The sequence below is a fragment of the Topomyia yanbarensis genome, chromosome 1 (genome assembly GCF_030247195.1).
Source record: "Topomyia yanbarensis strain Yona2022 chromosome 1, ASM3024719v1, whole genome shotgun sequence".
Lineage (NCBI taxonomy): Eukaryota > Metazoa > Arthropoda > Insecta > Diptera > Culicidae > Topomyia > Topomyia yanbarensis.
The window spans coordinates 72,629,698-72,648,854 of NC_080670.1; the positions used below are offsets into that span (position 1 = coordinate 72,629,698).

General features: G+C 40.8%; 1 protein-coding gene and 1 pseudogene across 3 annotated transcripts in view; one reads left to right on the forward strand and one right to left on the reverse strand.

The window, feature by feature from the left end:
* Positions 1-19,157, forward strand: part of LOC131677918 (uncharacterized) — a 122,941-nt gene that overhangs the window by 81,950 nt on the left and 21,834 nt on the right. The window lies entirely within an intron of this gene.
* Positions 3,341-4,485, reverse strand: LOC131696256 (uncharacterized; annotated as a pseudogene).

The window sequence follows — 19,157 nt, forward strand, 5'->3', positions numbered from 1 at the left end:
ACAATAAAATTTTTATCATCTTGAAAATAATTTGATTTAATACGCTTCCATACTGCTCCATTCACGAAATGAGCAATTCAATTTGATTTTTCTAAGCTATCTGTATATTCAAGCGTCTTCTCGAGAATATCACCTGTTTCGAAAAATGACCACTTGAAAATAGATCGGGTTTAGCACCAAACATGATAGGAAATAATCCTATAATAATAATTCCTAATTCTTCCAATACTGACAAAATCTACATTGATTACGGAACAATAAATAAATAGTTTAAGTAGATTAGATACAGAACATGTTCCTAGATTTCACCAGGTGTCTACTTCGAATAGTTTAAATGAGCGGCCGAGATTAAAAGGTAGAGTGCCAGACCATTCTTCGAAAAAAACTGAAGACTTTCTTACTATGAGTATAATATGTAAAACGCCCTATAATCTTCAAGAATAAGATGGGACCGGCGTTCTTCAATGCAAGGGTCGCTTGAAACAATCTGAATCGTGAAAACCGGACGAAATTGTTATCGTTATGGTTGAAAACTAGAAAATCCAACCAGCGACAGTCGTGCTTTCTCTTGTTCAGTGCTAATCCATCACATCACATAAAACTGCGCATTATTATAGCCCTGATGGGGTATTGAACGAACACTACTACTACTACTACGCACTACTTCCGACGTTATTCCCTTGCTTAGAACAAGACAAAATACGATTGTCGCTGGTTGTATTTTTCAGATTTCAAATGCAACAATAATACCCAGAAATCCTGCTTATAAATTATTCGTCTTTAAACGATTGTACACTAGTGATTCATCATTGTTGACTTTTTGGGAGCATTACTAAGACATCCCTAAACCGAAAGACCTTAGTTCGAGTTTTATGCTTTATGCATGTTAACGGTATTGAACCGTTCGTTTATGCAAATGTGGCGTAATCGCCATCGAGAAAGAATTTTAGTAGGTCGATTTCTGTGTTTCGTCATTCTGTTCTGGCAAATGCAGGCTCTCATTACTTTAGTTTTGCGTTATAAAAAGTTTCTTTTATTTAATGTAGCTTGCAAAAAAGATAGATAATACGGAAAGTTGCATTTCGACCAAATTTCCGTTTCATTCACTTTTGCATACAGTGGCAGAGAGAGGGTTATACGGAGCATGGTCCCGTATGTCCAGCCGGTTATGTCACTAGAATCGGATACTGACTAGAACCAGCCAGAATTTCAGTTAGACTTACTGGGGTATAACTTACATTTTCAGCCACTTTTTCTCATCTTTAGGTCATCTCACACAATACCCAGTGGCTCCATGAGTGTTAACAACAAATCCGTCTAAAATGTTGCGTTGATTCAAGATTTGTCATTTTGTACACCATATCGTTCACGTTAAAACATGGTATTTTTGCATGGCAAAGTTTTTTTCTTGCCGTAGTTTCAATAGGTAAATATTTCCAAAAGAAAGCTCGTTGTATCTAAATGATTGATCTAATGCGAAATATTGGTATTCACATCGCCACATATAATCAGTATCAATTATCAGTGTCTACATTCATGTTGATAATAGCAGCGCTACCCAGTAAAGTTCAGACGGATAACGGATTCTGGCTGGTTCCAGTTCGTATTCCGGCTCCAGTGACACAACCGATTCTAACTAGAATCGGATGTCACAGGAGCAGGAATACGAACTGGAACTAGCCAGAATTCCAGTTCATTTCCGGCTGAGCTTAACTGAGTATGCTTGCCTCGAGCATTTTGCTCTCCAGAAATCATGTATACAGCATTAACCCATTTTTAATTAAGTTTACCGGAGAGATATTTACCAACATCATCACATGACCACCATAGCGGATCGACTCCGAGAGCAAGAATAAAACAAACCGGCCAAGGACTCTTCTCATCGGACACTGTGAAGAATGTTCAGGAAATTATTTGTTCATTTAGAAGTCTTGTTAGTTAGCCCTGGAAGAAAATAATCTCGTCAAGATTATATTGCTTCGTGAATTGAAATTGGAGTGCAATTCAGTGCAGTAAACAACCAGTAATGGTCAGGGTATTTCCAATTAGGATCATGCTCGTTTACATATTTTACAAGCGCTTCATGCAATCAGTAACTTACCCGTATAGAGAATGGATTTGTGAATGCAGTTTGGAAATTCGTTTCACAAGTTCACTAATTATTATCCGTTATAATTTATTAATTATCATTATTCCTTAACCGCGAAATTTATACGTGAATTCATCTATACAAATGTTATTTGTAGATTTTTTTTTAATAGGTCCAAGCTGCAAAGGAGAGCCTCTCTTTGTTTACTTTCTCTTCAGCGAATTACTCGGTCACCTTGCTGATTTCCCTTCAACTCTATGCATAATAAGCTAGTAAAAACCTTGGTCTTTCGAAACGTACTGATAAATGTTTAAAAAGTTTTATGGTTTCGCAGTAATAAGCGAAAGAGAAAGCGAAAAAAGAGGGCTCTCATTTGCAGATTGGACTTAATAAAAAAAAGTATTCTAAATTTTATCAAATCGATATCCGAAATAGGGATGCCAGAGGTGGACATGTCTTTAGTTTGAAGACATTTGATACGTTGAAGACATTTTGTACATTTTGAAGACAATTTTATTCGGAAATCTGCTCTTGCTCAAAATCAACAACCGGTTCCGAGTCCTGGTCTTTCCCCCAGTAAAGCTCAACCGAAAATGAACTGGAATTATGGCTGGTTCCAGCTCGTATTCCAACTCTAGTGACACAACCGATTCTAACTAGAATCGGTTGTGTTACTGGAGCCGGAGTACGAACTGGAGCCAGCTAGAATTCCGGTTCATTTCCGGCTGAGCTTAACTGGGCCCAGTTAAACACATTCCGGAACCGGTTCGGAATCCTGAATGGGTTCCAACTCAAATGCAACAATCGATTTCTAATGAATCGGCTTCTCGACATCGATTGGCGCACTTGAGCTGGATTTCATACTGAATACATTTAGGATACCGCGCCTGTTTCGGAATGACAGGGCACACGATACGAAAAGCAGTAAATGGCTTGTGTGTTAACTTCAACTCAAATTCAATAACCGATCTCATAGTTCCATGACACTTCATCCACAGTAAAGTTCAGCCAGAAAGAAGCATGAAGTCTTGCTGGTTATAGCTAGTATTCCGGCTCCAATGACACTATCCATTGTAACTAGAATCGGTTGTCACTGGAGCCGGGATACGAACTTGTTCTTGTTCTGGCCAGCATTCTGGTTCATTTGTTGACTGAACTTTACTGAATTTCCTTGTTTTTTCTTTTCATTTTTCTTAATTTTATACAGTGAGTCGAAAGAATGATTAATGTAATGCTAGCATCAGTTTTTTACCGGTTGAATGGGTAGTGTTTCTTAAACCTTGCACCAAGCGCTTTGATGAAGAATCTTTTCCGTTTTTGTTAACATACTGCGCCACTGGCTCATACAGTGCTTCCCACTTTTGAGAATATTCTGCAGGGTTCCCCAAACCGAGCTTCCAAAAATCAATGTCCAACTGAAAGCAAAACTATTTAATTTTGGTATTGATATTTGATGATCTTCTTTACCAGTTGGTAACCGAACTCTTCCTGCAACTGTGGATAGTCGTTTATCAACTGTTGCGTATGAACAAATTTCTGCATAGATTGCTTCCTGATAGGGTAGCTGACTTCCCACAACGTAAGTACAGTTGATCAGGGGGATGTATTCAAGCTTAGCCACTGCACAGCTGCTTCAACTTCAGCTGTCAGCTCTCGGGATTCGCCTTTTCCTTCGATTGCGGGGGCGATGTGTGCTTCTTCTTTATTGGCCCTTTGACGTTCTGACTGTTTTACGTAATTAATTCTGCTGAAAAGTTTTCCACCCGGATTCGATCGGCCTGCTTTTGGTAGATAATATGTTTCCTAGAATATACAGTAAAGTTATATGTATTGTTTAAAAAACTTCTAAATGTTTCATTGACTCGTGAGGAAGTTTGTAATATTATCATTACGTTTTACCTTTGATTCCTGGGTGAAGACGCATACAATTACATCGCTGAGATCGTTCAAAGATTCGACAGTGGTTTTCTGTCCCTGGGATATGTGGAAACGAGCCACCGTATCTATAAACAGGTTTTGACCGGCTTTGGAAAGCGTATGCGTTGTTGCGTGCTTTAAAACTTGTCTTCCGAAATCGGTTCTCTCCAAAAGAACGCGTAGATGTTTTCCAAAAGCTATGAAAAATTTTAAAAAATATGTAACAATGAAAATGAACGCAATGAAAATACACTTACATTTTTCTTCCTCCAATTTGTAACCCAAAGCCAAACCAAATCCAAAGGTATAGAATGTTGCTCCGCTAGTGCCTCCAAATTATCTTTTTCGACTGATATCAATTGTAATAGCTGCAAATTAGTGCTACGATAAAAGTCTAAACACGCTTCTGACGGTGCGTTCGCTTCAAAATCTCTGATTAGAAGCTCCTCGTTTAAAACAATGCTATCTTGATTGTCCATGGTTACGTTTGAATTGATTTCATAAGGAAGAATTATGACAATTTCACAATAATGGCGTTTATGAAAATCTTAAGTCACGTCAATGAAATGCGTACATCATTCCAATGAATTTCATAAGACATACTGGAATCAAAACTAGGTAGGTTCATAAGTCGTGACTTATGAAATTCTTAAGTCTTTTTACTTCGGTGTAAGATTTGCTTCTATCTTGAGTGCAAAATATGCTTGATGTATTGGAATCATACAGATCTACACCCTGACGAAACCTAAATATACAGTTACTATCATTCATAATAATTCCACGACTTGATGTTTTAGCTCCTGTTGGATTGAAACTGATCACTAAACAAGCCTGATTGAAAATGGTCTGAGCGTATCTCTAGTTTTCGTAGCACCTGCACCCCGCCAATTTCTCCAGCAGTTCCGGGGACCAACAAATTCTAATCAATTGCATACATCTACTATGCTATATTTCACCCTAAGGAGGAAAATTTGGAAAAATCAAAATTTCTCACTAGGGTGAAAATTTGTTGGTAAGAACCAGTCTTTGTACAGGAGGGCACAAATCCTTATTTCATACTATGTTACGTTTCGGCTTCGCCTCTTCAGAAACCGACACTAACGTATTGTCGGAATAGATTAGCGCCGGCTTGACGCAAATCCCTTAAAACTAAAACACACTATGTGTTTCAATCAAACGACTGATCAAACGTGATGTCCCGTTCGAGCAGAAGTTCTGTTTATGCCGATGAGACACAAGTGAAGCCGAAACTTGTCTTGGCTTAGCAGGCCTATGCGAAAGCACTATGCTATATTTCACCCTAAGGAGGAAAATTTGGTAAAAACCAAAATTTCTCACTAGGGTGAAAATTTGTTGGTAAGAACCAGTCTTTGTACAGGAGGGCACAAATCCTTATTTCATACTATGTTGCGTTTCGGCTTCGCCTCTTCAGAAACCGACACTAACGGCGCTAATCTATTCCGACAATACGTTAGTGTCGGTTTCTGAAGAGGCGAAGCCGAAACGCAACATAGTATGAAATAAGGATTTGTACCCTCCTGTACAAAGACTGGTTCTTACCAACAAATTTTCACCCTAGTGAGAAATTTTGGTTTTTACCAATTTTTCCTCCTTAGGGTGAAATATAGCATAGTGCTTTCGCATAGGCCTGCTAAGCCAAGACAAGTTTCGGCTTCACTTGTGTCTCATCGTCATAAACAGAACTTCTGCTCGAACGGGACATCACGTTTGATCAGTCGTTTGATTGAAACACATAGTGTGTTTTAGTTTTAAGGGATTTGCGTCAAGCCGGCGCTAATCTATTCCGACAATACGTTAGTGTCGGTTTCTGAAGAGGCGAAGCCGAAACGCAACATAGTATGAAATAAGGATTTGTGCCCTCCTGTACAAAGACTGGTTCTTACCAACAAATTTTCACCCTAGTGAGAAATTTTAGTTTTTACCAAATTTTCCTCCTTAGGGTGAAATATAGCATAGTGCTTTCGCATAGGCCTGCTAAGCCAAGACAAGTTTCGGCTTCACTTGTGTCTCATCGGCATAAACAGAACTTCTGCTCGAACGGGACATCACGTTTGATCAGTCGTTTGATTGAAACACATAGTGTGTTTTAGTTTTAAGGGATTTGCGTCAAGCCGGCGCTAATCTATTCCGACAATACGTTAGTGTCGGTTTCTGAAGAGGCGAAGCCGAAACGCAACATAGTATGAAATAAGGATTTGTGCCCTCCTGTACAAAGACTGGTTCTTACCAACAAATTTTCACCCTAGTGAGAAATTTTGGTTTTTACCAAATTTTCCTCCTTAGGGTGAAATATAGCATAGTGCTTTCGCATAGGCCTGCTAAGCCAAGACAAGTTTCGGCTTCACTTGTGTCTCATCGGCATAAACAGAACTTCTGCTCGAACGGGACATCACGTTTGATCAGTCGTTTGATTGAAACACATAGTGTGTTTTAGTTTTAAGGGATTTGCGTCAAGCCGGCGCTAATCTATTCCGACAATACGTTAGTGTCGGTTTCTGAAGAGGCGAAGCCGAAACGCAACATAGTATGCATACATCTAGTTAGATTCGATACACCAAATCAATTAAATTGCTAACATCCTATTATGTGCTTACTCACCGATCGGCATCGTGTTGTAACTTAAGAAATGATTGTGAACAACTCCCGCCTTGGGCACTTCGACAAGAATGAATTTCACATTTCCGGATCATTTTGTTTGTTTTGGTTTGCATGAGATTAAAAAGACGGTTACGTTTTCGGATGGATGTGAAAACTTAGTAACGCATTTAGCTCTGTGTCAAATTCTCTTCACTAACGCCACGCTCGCTGATATGGCACATTTTTTGGTATTTAAATCGACCGTTTTTTCTACGAGTGATGAAAATTCATCTCGTGTTACGTCTTATTTGTCTATGATACTGGGCTGATGCAACTGACACTGAAAATCTTTCCTGAGTGGGGCTAGATCACACGATGAATAATTTATTACTCGTTTCATCTGTAGATAGACTTTCTTGCACATTTTTAAAGCAGCAAAATAAATATTCTCGCGTTAAAATGCATGGGGCACAGCAAATAAACAAACCGAACATCTTATGCATAATCCTAGAGAGGGCGTTAAATGTTGTTTTTGTTAGCCACCGCAACAACCAAACTATGGTAGATGCGGTGTGAGCATATTATCGTTTGACAAAATCATTTTTCTGTGAGTATTTGGGGGTAAAATTCGCAATATGAGACCAGAAATCCTACCCTCTTTTTTATAATGGAGAAGACCTTTACGTCCTAGCCCAGTACACGTGCTATTGGTAGGGTCCAAGCTACCGCACGGGGTGCACTAGGGGCGTGTCGGGCTCGAATGGTGACGCTGCCATTAATACCGACTAAACTCCATTGGGCTCCGCCATCGTTCCTCCCAGGAACTACCTCTCGGTATTACTTCTGGGGGATGGCTGTACTTAATGTACTCATTCACTCTCACTCACGCGTTCATACGTCCAGTATGAGGCTTACTTGGGTGCTCTCTCTATCGCACCTTGATTCACTCTCAAACACTTCCACATGAGGCTGACTTTTGTGCTCACCTTTTTCGTTCCTTGCGAGGCTGACTTGTGTGCTCACCTTACTCATTCCTTGCTAGGCTTACTTTTGTGCTCGCCCCACCCATACCATGTGAGGCTGACTTGAGTGCTCACCCTATCATCTGGTTCACTCTCGATCGTGCCACTCTATTGTACCTCTGTCAGTCCCCCTGGCATCCCATGTGGGACATTTATCTTAGGCCCCACTTCTGACATACCATGCGAGGCTGACTTGTGTGTTCACCTTTTTCATTCCTTGCTAGGCTTACTTTTGTGCTAGGCTCTACCATACTATGTGAGGCTGACTTTTGTGCTCACCCTTAACATGCCGTGTGAGACTGATTTGGATGCTCACCCTTTCACTCCTCTGCCACGCCATGAGGCATCGATAGCTAAGTCCCAACATACTACGCTACGACCCTCCCGTCTTGGCATGAGGCAGTCCACTTATACGCCTATACACTCACGCTTCTGTCTTGCTTCGGGGTGGCTGGGTTTACCCCTTACGCGGTTGTCAGTCGCTGCGCCAAACCTGCCTCAGTATGAACAGACCATTCACTCCCTTTTTTGCGCTTGGCCTTTTTCGCTCCAGCTAACCGTGCCCGTCGTCTGTTGCTCGGTTCGCCAGATTACCTGTAGCCTACAGGCAATCTGGATGGTAGCAGCCGAGACTGCGTTCCACTTCTCCACCGATTGACACATCCGCTGAATAAGGGTATCAGGGGTTGTATCCCAGCCATAGACGTCAAGCATTTCTCCTCTTTCGACGTCGGACCGAGGGCATACGAACAGTATGTGTTCGGCAGTTTCGTCTACACCTGGGCAGTCCGGGCAGGCTGAGACCTCCGCGTGCCCGAACCTGTGGAGGTACTGTCGGAAACAGCCATGGTTTGACAGGAATTGTGTCAGGTGGAAGTGAACTTCCCCATGGGTCTTCCTACCCAGCTTGATATGCTAGGTATCAGCCGGTGAGTCCACATACCTTTCGAGGAGTTGTCCCACTCACGCTGCCATCTGGCGACCGAGGTCACCCTGGTGCGCTCGCGGGCTCCTCTATTTCCACGTAGCTCGAAACACTCCTCATCTTCCCGAATGACCAGCCCGACTGGTATCATGCTCGCTATCACGCAGGATGCATCGTGTGATACCGTGCGGTAGGCAGATATCATTCTGAGGCACATCACGCGGTAGGTGCTCTCCAGTTTCTGTAGGTAACTGGTTACCCTCAGTGCTCTTGACCATGACGGGCCGCCGTACCTGAGGATAGATACGGCAACGCCTGCCAGTAACCTACGTCTACTGGCGCACACCTTTGAGCTGTTGGACATCATCCTCAATAGAGCCGCAACAGCAGTCGACGCTCTCTTGCATGTATAGTCGACATGGCTGCCGAAGGTCGAACATATTCGGCAGCGAACATGTTCGTTTGGAAAAATGATCCAAATCTTCGTGCGCAATCCTGAAACTAAACGATTGAAATATATGGCTGGCCTGAAAATATCGGTAGGAGTCAGTGTCCGGCTGGACACCGCACGGAGTGGCAGTTTTTGCTGTGTAGGTTCAACTCGCAGTTATTTCCTTGCTGCGTGTTAATTCTATCATGCGCATGTTATCGCTCGAGTTGAACTCAGCCCGGGGACAACTTGACAGATAGTGCTTGTTTCATATATGTACCACTAATTTGATGGTGGCGCTAGTATGCCTTCTCCGTACGAGTACCACGCACAACGAAACGAAATAGTTTCAAGAGAAAAGCGTGTTTCGTTACGTGTGTTATGAACGCCGTCAATGCAGCAAGAACAACATTTAGAAAAAGCGTATTCCAAAATGTGGATGAAGAAAACAATTATTAGAGAATAAATTTATCCCTAACTGGAAACTGTCAGCAAGGTACATAAATCTTATTAATAATTTTAATTGGAAGTCGTTGTTTTTTTTTTGTTTTATTGTTGTGTGAAGTGTGTAATCGGTAAATCATTTGTGCTTTTTGCCCGAGAAATATGAATGAAAATCATTTTGGCCAATGAAAGTAAATCACCAAGCCTAACAATTCGAGAACATTTGACATCTTGTTTCAAATTAATTAAGAACGTTAAGAATTCTAGAATTTTGTTTGGGAATATAAACGAAATATGTCGGATTTTCTACATAGTCAGCAAAATTGGTTTTGGATAGAATTTGTGCGCTTTTACCAGAATTCTGGCAGCAAACCGGTAGTGCCCGGTTTTAGAATGCTGCCAGGAATAGGGGCCATGCATAAATAACTCAGCATTTTGGGGGGTAGGGAGGGTGTACCAAATTTGTGACGAAGTGTGACGAGGGGGAGGGTAGGGTCAGAAGTTGTGCGACGTAGCATTAAGTTTAAAACCCATTGTTTAGAGAAAACAATTTAATGATCCTCCATTATTCCATTATTATAAATTTAAATTCAAACAAGTTACTTTTGATGCGGTTTTTCACGAGGTAAATTTTACGATTCGCGGAATTACAAGTTCACAAAAATACGAATAGATTTTGAATGCGGATTTAACGTGCTACATTAGTTAGTTAATGTTGCTAACTATTAGACTTAGTTTGGGAACGTATGCTTCTTAGAATCATTGGCAGCTGCAGGATTGTGAACTGAGAGAACTTCTCTTTATGCTCCCCTTATAAAATTCCAAACAAAACAATCAACACTATATTTGTGATGAAATGGGCTTATTTTGCACGCAATTTGCTGTTATAATGAAAATGTTGATAAAAGTCGTCAAACATTTTGAAAGGACATGTATTTAAAATAATTGAAAAACATGGGCGCTTTGCATGGGACGAGGGGGAGGGGGGTAGGTAAATGCTACGTTATTTACGAGAGGGAGGTTAGAATTTAGTGACCAAATGCTACGAGGGGGAAGGAGGGGTCAAAAATCGCCGCAAAAAGCTACGTCATTTGTGTACGGCCCCATATACAATTATGTTCGACTCTTGCCAGAGTTTTATTCGACTTTTGCAATAATTCTGTCCAAAAGATTTTGCGATGGTTTTGGTACGGATTCCTTCATAATTCATTTCGCATATTACTCAGCTCCAGCCCGACAGAAAACTAATTGAACGGCGTCTATCGTAGGATTTTATATTGGTTCGATCTCGAAGACTTTCGGAAATTTCAATATAAGTGGAAGTGGCTCGATTTTGAAAGCCATCCTCTTGTATTTCTGAAAATCAATTTATTTTTCTTGGATTTTTTAGATCCAAAATAGAATCTATGTTTCTGTTAAGGTATGGACAGTTTTTAATTTGAACAGCGAAATAAATTTGGTGATAGAAATGCTTAAATTGTTCATTTTTTACAGCTGTTCACTGTTTCACTAACTTATTAGATTTAAGGGATGGTTTGTGCGAGTAAAGAAATGCGTGCATTCTCTTCAAGCGTTTATTTAAACTAACTTCCAAAACCACACATTTTTCTTCTTCAATTTCCGGTCACTCACACATTCACAGCACCGAGGGGTGTTCGAATGTACATTAGCCTTTGCGATCATACTCCCCCCGTTGATACCCCTGGATCAACAGATGGCAGAAGGCATATCTTTGTTGTAGCTCTTTTATATTCTCCGTTTGGTGTTTTTACTGTTACAACTCTTACTATACCTTCCTCTCCTGGATGAATGGCGGTAATGCGTCCTAGACGCCACTGATGGGGTGGTGAATTATCGTCCTTTAGCACCACGAGCGCTCCTACTGGCACCTGGGTGGTTCCGGTGTGCCACTTCGGGCGAGATTGCAAATGATGCAGGTACTCTGTTGACCAGCGTTTCCAAAAATGCTCCCTCATAAGCTGAATATGCTGCCATCGACTCAGCCGTCCAATCTTCTCCTTCTCATATGATGGTTCTGGAATGCTAAGTGCCGATCTGCCTATTAAGAAATGTGATGGGGTCAACACTTCGAGATCATTGGGATCATCTGATATTTGAACTAAAGGCCGACTGTTCAAAATAGCCTCAGTTTGTGCTAGAAAAGTTGTCATTTCTTCGTAGGTCAGCTTAGTTTCCCCTACAACGCGCTTCAGATGATATTTAACCGACTTCACGCCAGCCTCCCAGATGCCACCAAAATGAGGACTACGCGGAGGGATGAAATGCCATTGTATTCCCTTGCTGATACAGAAATCATTCAGTTTGGTTTGATGAGCCTGTTCCTCGAATAGTTGCCGTAGTGCAGCCAATTCATGATTCGCCCCTATGAACGTTGTACCGTTATCCGAATGCAAGTTATTCACCATACCACGTCGACTAATAATACGTTGCAATGCAGCTATGAAATGTGCTGTAGTTAAATTTGATACCAATTCAATATGAATGGCCTTGGTTGCTAAACAGATGAATATTGCGAGATAACCTTTATAAGTTACTGTCTTTCTGCCAGTCTCTCTTAGTAAAAATGGTCCAGCATAATCGACTCCAGTGTTAGAAAAAACTGGCGACGGTGTAATACGATAATCAGGCAAGTTTCCCATAAATTGATTAACTGGTTTAGGGTTGTACCGGTAGCAAACATAGCAGGAACCGCAAATCTTTTTAATAAGCTGCTTTACCTTTACAGGCCAAAATCGCTCACGTATGATTGATAGCAGTCCGCGTTGTCCGACATGGAAATTGTCGTTGTGTAATTGCCGGACAAGGATATGAGTTACATGATGCTTTTCGGGTAACAGCAACTGATGTTTTCCTTCGTACGGGATTAATGAGTTTTTCAGCCGTCCCCCAACTCTGATCAAACCTTCCGGATCTAGAAATGGAGCCAAACCACTGTAATCATGCTGCCTATTTGAACCTCCAGCTAACGTTTTAATGAGGTCACCGAAATATGCTCTTTGAACAAGCTTCACGATCGCAGCAAGAGCTTCGTTCATTTCTTGTGCGCTTATAGGAGTTGTGTTACTGGTTTTTGTTTTAAGATTCTTGATGAATCTTAGTACGTATGCCCATGCTCGCTGAAGGCGTCGAAAGTTGCTAACCCTAGTGAAGTTTATTTGCAGTGGCATGCGTTGAACTGAAGCACACACAGTTGTTGATTTCAGCTCAGGGAGTTCTAGTTCATTGCTATAATTATTATCTTCTTTAGGATCGAAATCCCTTTCGCCTAGGGTTGGACATCCTTTCCACCACAAATCCTGTCGAATCAGTTCTTCGGGCATGGCACCACGTGATATTACATCAGCAGGGTTTTGTTCTGATGGTACATAAAGCCATTGGTATTCAGGCACGAGTTCAATGATAGCTGCCACGCGATTAGCAACAAACTGATTCAAAGCAAGCGGTGATTTTTTCAGCCAACCCAGCACCACTTGTGAATCGGTCCAAAGTGTCACACTTTGAAAAGATATTTGCATTGCAGCTACGGTTTTTTTCACCAGCTGGGCTAGAAGTAATGCTCCACATAGTTCGAGCCGAGGAATTGTGGTCGGTTTCAAAGGCGCCACGCGCGATTTACTGCAAACTAGATGAACTTTTACCCGTCCATTGGAAGATACGCATCTCGTATACAACACTGCGCCATACGCCTTCTTGGAAGCGTCCGAGTATCAGTGAAGCTCAATTACATCAGTGTGATTTGATGTTATACACCTGCCTTTCTTCAGTTGATTGACCAACGGAAGCTGTTGTCGAAATGCAGTCCAAGTTTCTAGTTGTTCTGGAGGTAAAGCTTCATCCCATGCGACTCCAAGCCGCCATAGATCTTGCATTATTAATTTTGCTGTAGTAATAGCTGGCCCCAGAAATCCCAATGGATCGAAAAGAGTTCCAATGTCGGAAAGCACACTTCGCTTCGTAGGATGTACATTATTTTTCGATTCCAACGGACTCACGTGAAATACGAAATAATCTTCTTCCGGATTCCAGATAAGTCCAAGTGTTTTAATGGTGTTATTTATGTCAGCATCTTCAAAATTCATTTGCGTTTCTTGCAGCTCCGCTGGAATAGACTTACGAACACTTTCGCTGTTCGAGCAGAATTTATGCATACCAAAGCCGCCTCGCTTCAACATCTCGGAAAGCTGCTGATAAATCTCGATCACCTCGGCGACTGTTTTCCCTCCAGTGAGGAAATCGTCGATGTAACTGTCTTCCTTCACTATTCGCGATGCATGTGGAAATTCATCTGCTTCGTCATTTGCCAACTGTATGTATAAGCACTCGTGTAGCCAAGTATGGTGCGCTAGAACAACCATACGTTACGGTTGTTAGCTCAAACGTTCCTGTTTTATTTTCCGAATCTAACCATAAGATGCGTTGATACTTTCGGTCCTCCGGGTGAATTTGCACCTGCCGGTACATCTTCGGAATGTCTGCTGTCAATACTACTTGATGGCTACAGAATCGTATGATAATCGATATCAAGTCACTCTGAACAGTTGGACCCGTCTCTAAGGCATCATTCAACGAAAAACCAGACGTGGTCCTCGCTGAAGCATCAAAAACTACTCGTAACTTAGTAGTGCTGCTTGTCTCTTTGTAGATGGCGTGATGAGGTAGAAAGAAACAATCTTCGGGGTGGTCAAAGACTTCAACCATATGACCAAGAGATAAATATTCTTCCATGAATTCCGTGTAACGGATCCTTTTTTTATCGTCGACAAATGTTCGTAGTAAGTTGTCAAACCGACGTTGTGCTGTTGCTCGAGAATCGCCCAGTTGATTTTTTATATCGTTGAAAGGAAGTCTGACGGAGTAGCGACCGTCGTCGTTGCGGGTAAACGTACGTAAAAAGTGTGCTTCAACAGCTTGTTCAGCTACTGTCAACAATGACGCATCGCGGCATGCATCAAGCTCCCAAAATTTCGTCAAAGTGTGGTTCAATTCATTGTTACTTACATTCAACTGACATATGCCTTGCGACTTCTTTAGTCTTTGATTCCTATCGTTGACTGGTCCGCTGACAATCCATCCAAACTGTGTATCGATTAATATTGGTTTGGTGTTGCCGAGTCGCATTCTGCCTTCCTTGAGCAGATCGAAAAACAACTCTGCGCCAAGAATTATATTAACAACTCTGCGCCAAGAATTATCTGAATTTCGTCGGGTCCGCCAGTACTGTACCAGTGGGGATGGGCCAAGCATGGGTATCCAGTTCAATGATCGGCAGTTTGGTTATTTTGGGTACAACCAGGAATTCTAGTGTAGCGTCGAAAGCGTTGACGCGCGATTTTATCTTTGTACTAAGTCTATATTTCACGTAAGTTTCAGTATTATTTAATCCGCTAATGGGAATATTGATGCTTTCCATTCGAATATTTATTTTTCTCGCAAATTCTTCCGTCATCAAATTCGAATCGGAGCCCGAATCCAGCAGTGCTTTACATGACCACGTTGTATTCCCTGATCCACATACTAAAACTTCAGCTGTTGACAAGAGTACTTGTTTTGTCACGTTATATGAGTGAGCACAGTTCACAGATTTTGTTTGTTCAACAGTTTCGCGGATGTCGCTAGAACACGATGTCGATGATGTTGGTTCCTCATTCTCAAGCTTCTTCGGGGCTTCTGGTTTCCCGTCGTGAAGTAGACTGTGGTGCTTTCGACCGCACGTCTTGCAAGATTGCTCCGAGTTGCAGTCAACAGTGCGATGACCCCGGCGTAAACAGTTAAAGCAGAGACCAGATTGCTTCACTTTGCTATAACGTTCAGACACTGAAAGCTTTTTGAACTCATCACATTTATAAATTGTATGGTCTCCATTGCAGCCATAACAGGATTCCTTGCTTGTCTGAACAAAGTTCTTTGCAGGCATTGTTTTCTGCTCCATTTTACCACGTTGCTTCCACACACCGGTGGTTGGTCGCAGCTCTGAATAACCTTTCATCTTTTGGAGGATACGGCATCGTTCTCTTAAAAATTCCATCATTTCAATAAAAGTTGGCAATTCTTCTTTGGGTAGCTGAGATTCCCATAGCTTTCGAGTGTCCTTATCTAAGCGCTTGGCGATGACATTAACAACGATCATTTCTGCCAGTCCTTCAACTGGTAACTGACGGTTTATAAGTGCATCAACGTGTTTTGTACAAACATCGATCAACTTTCGTAGTTCATCACCAGATTCACCAGACATCCTTGGTATATTCAATAGGGCTTCGATGTGTGTGTCTATTATTAAGCGTTCATCCTCATACGTGTCTTCCAACATTTTCCATGCAGCGTCATAGTTATTGTTGTTAATAACATCCTGATCAATTTTTCCTGTAGCGTTTCCAATAAGCGAATTTTTCAAATGATAAAGTTTGATAGCCGGTGACTCGTTTGGGTATCTATTCATGATTGTCTGGAACATACACTTAAAGGAGTACCAGTTTTCAAGATTCCCGTCAAATGTTGGCAACGGTACTTGCAAGTGAGGTGCTGACGAGCTTACTACAATTGGTCGCTGTGGGTCGGGTGAAACTGCATTTGCATCAAGTTTTACTTGGTTGTCTGCATCCTTCAATCTGGATATTGACGTTTGAATAGTGATGTACAGAGAATTATACATTTCCTCACAGCGGAAATACTCTTCCGTGTGCGCGGCTCGTTGCGCTCGAGGTATAAGTTCGCATATTTCATTATAGATTATCTCAGACTGCTCATTGCACTTACGAATCGTTTCAAGTTGCAGATTCAACCAATGAATGCTTACATTTTCGCTTAATCCTTGCCGAATCCTCAGATATTTTGAGTGATCATATCGCGGCGATCGAGAACTCTTTCTAGCTGCTGGGCCATTTTGCGTTCTTGTTGTTGCTTTTCGTGTGCTGCTTTCTGAAGCGCAACTGTACCTAGAGGTGAACAATTCGACGCGCCAGTCAATGCATCGAGCAAATTTTTCGGGGTTATGTTTCTAGAAACTTTCGGAGTTTCTTCTCTTTCACACATGGAAGCGTGTGATTTTTCCAAATCACTTTTATAATTGCATTCAGCACATAATTATTATTCACTGCATTCGAATAACGTTCTAGAATGTTTTTCATCGAATATCGTGCTCCGGACACGATTCAACAGGTTCACTTGCACGCCGCGGCGTTACGTGTCAAAACCAATATGGCGTTTTTTGCAGTTGATGCAAAATCTATTAGATTCTAATTATCCATTGCGATTCTTCAAACCATCACAAAAAACTATCGCGGCGGGTTTATCCGGTTCGATTAGGACCAAAAAATGTTCACTGTTTCACTAACTTATTAGATTTAAGGGATGGTTTGTGCGAGTAAAGAAATGCGTGCATTCTCTTCAAGCGTTTATTTAAACTAACTTCCAAAACCACACATTTTTCTTCTTCAATTTCCGGTCACTCACACATTCACAGCACCGAGGGGTGTTCGAATGTACATTAGCCTTTGCGATCAACAGCTATAGAAAATAATAGATGGGATGCGCCTTTTTTAAATTTTGTTCCATTCGAGCCGCCATGACATCACCAAATCACCACAAAATTTGCTTATGAGTTCAATATATGGGAGCTGTCAAGTTGTCCCCAGGCTGGTTGAACTCTACCATTGTATGTACAAATGCCGTACTTACGATGTAGACAAGATGTGTGGTAATGTACATTGGTTTAGATTTGTTTGGATTTAGTTTAATTTTCAATGCTCAGGCGCGTTCGGCTTCTTCCATGCGCTGCATTCCAGAGGAAACTTAGATTTGTCTTCTTTTCTATGCCAATAAATAATCTCGAAAGTTGTGCGTTTTATAGCGTATCATTGCGCGAATATAGCTCACTACTTCCGGTGATATGCATTTGCATAAAATTGACAAAATGTCGATTGTCGCTGATCAATTTTCTTGTTTTTAACTGTAATGATAATATCTTTTGCTTCAATCATATGATTATCCACGTTTAGGTGGTTCTGGCTTGAGACGAAGCTGGCCCAGGTTATAACTCAAATTGATATCAAAATAAATTAAGTGATAACAGTTTCGGTTGAAACCTGACTCAGTTTCGAGATCAAACAAAAACGCATTCGTGCTAGGGCATACGAGTCCGGCGCATAAAGTTCATACCTTTTTGTGTGCATGAAATTAGGTGTGAATAAACAGATAGAAAGGGAATCATATGTATCAACTAATAACAATATAATAAAATGTAATAGATAATTCGAAATTTTAAAAACAGTTTACCAAGCGAAATTTTCACTGAAATGCTGTTAAGTTTATTAAGTTTCTTGGAACTAATAATTGGAATGTGGATTGCGTAATATTTAGTAACAAGGATCACCAGGCAAGGCAAGATTTGTTCACAAAAATAGATAAGGCTAGTAACTAGCACTATAACCATTCATGTATGCGCTTACAGTAGTATTATCTATAGCATTGCAGTTATTGATATTAGTCTGAAAGGATTCCGCTGGATCAATGCTACCGGGGACATTTTCAGTTAGCAGTGAAAATGATATTTGTATAGATATTTTCGTTATATTGCATTATTATTGAAAACTGATAAAAACACATAAATGTAAACAATCTTTGTCTATCTTTCCTGTGCTATGGGCTATTGAACAATTGGGCAGGTCATAGCACTCTGATAGAAGCATCACTCTTGATAATCAGAGGTTTTTAGTGTTTCTTGATACAAACAAACCAAAAAAAAGTTTAGCATAAAAGGTTTCGAATGATCGGTGTGAATGAATTTGTTTATAGACATCATTCAAAAACCGGGGATGGAAAACGTGTGCAACTTTCGTAGCCATATATTTTCCAATCATGATAACTGGCCAACAACATTTCGATTCGCCTCAAATTGTTTAAAATCACAGTATTTTCAAATCGATTGGAATTTCTTAATCGGACAAGATCAATTGAGTTTGAATCTAATATTAATAGTAGACCCCATGTTATATAAAACTTTCAGAGAAAATTGTTTAAATCTCACGGCATAAAGATACTTTCCTAAGATTCAAATTTGAAACATGTTACATGGTTAATTTTACGAAGATGCGAATTTTAATCCAGGTCGCAATTCTATGATTGTGAGTATTGTGTGAGTTATATTAGAATTTAAACTAAACTGTTCTCATTAGGGTCAGATCCAAAATAATGTGAAAAGCCTTCAGACAGCACAGAAAAGCTATTAGGAAAACTTGGAGTCTCAAACCGAATTACATCTTTGAGTTTATATAAAAAAAATGTATGTTTAATAATGTTCTTGTGTGGTGTCAGATGGAAGAAGTGATGACAATCCTGTAAAAGCTTAGCTATCTGCTGAGAATGGTGTTCATTGCGATAACTGGGGCACTTACGACACAGAACTGCGTAGAACTGAAGAACTTATAAATACTATCAATTTGGACAGTCTTCGGCTATATTTTCCAAGCAACTGGATTTTTGCAATGATTCTAGGGGAATTCTATTGTGCTTCGGAAAGTAAACATTGAGTAGTAGCTTATTACTGAAAGAGAAGCACATACCACAGAGAACAGACGTCTATCTTTAGCGATCAACTTGTGTAAAAATCGCTAACGTTGTCGAAGCTAATTGGGATATCTCCACCCGGTGCGTTACTGTCGTCATGTTTTTAGTGACCGAGTTCGATAGATTGAAAATCGAATTGTAATGCCTGAA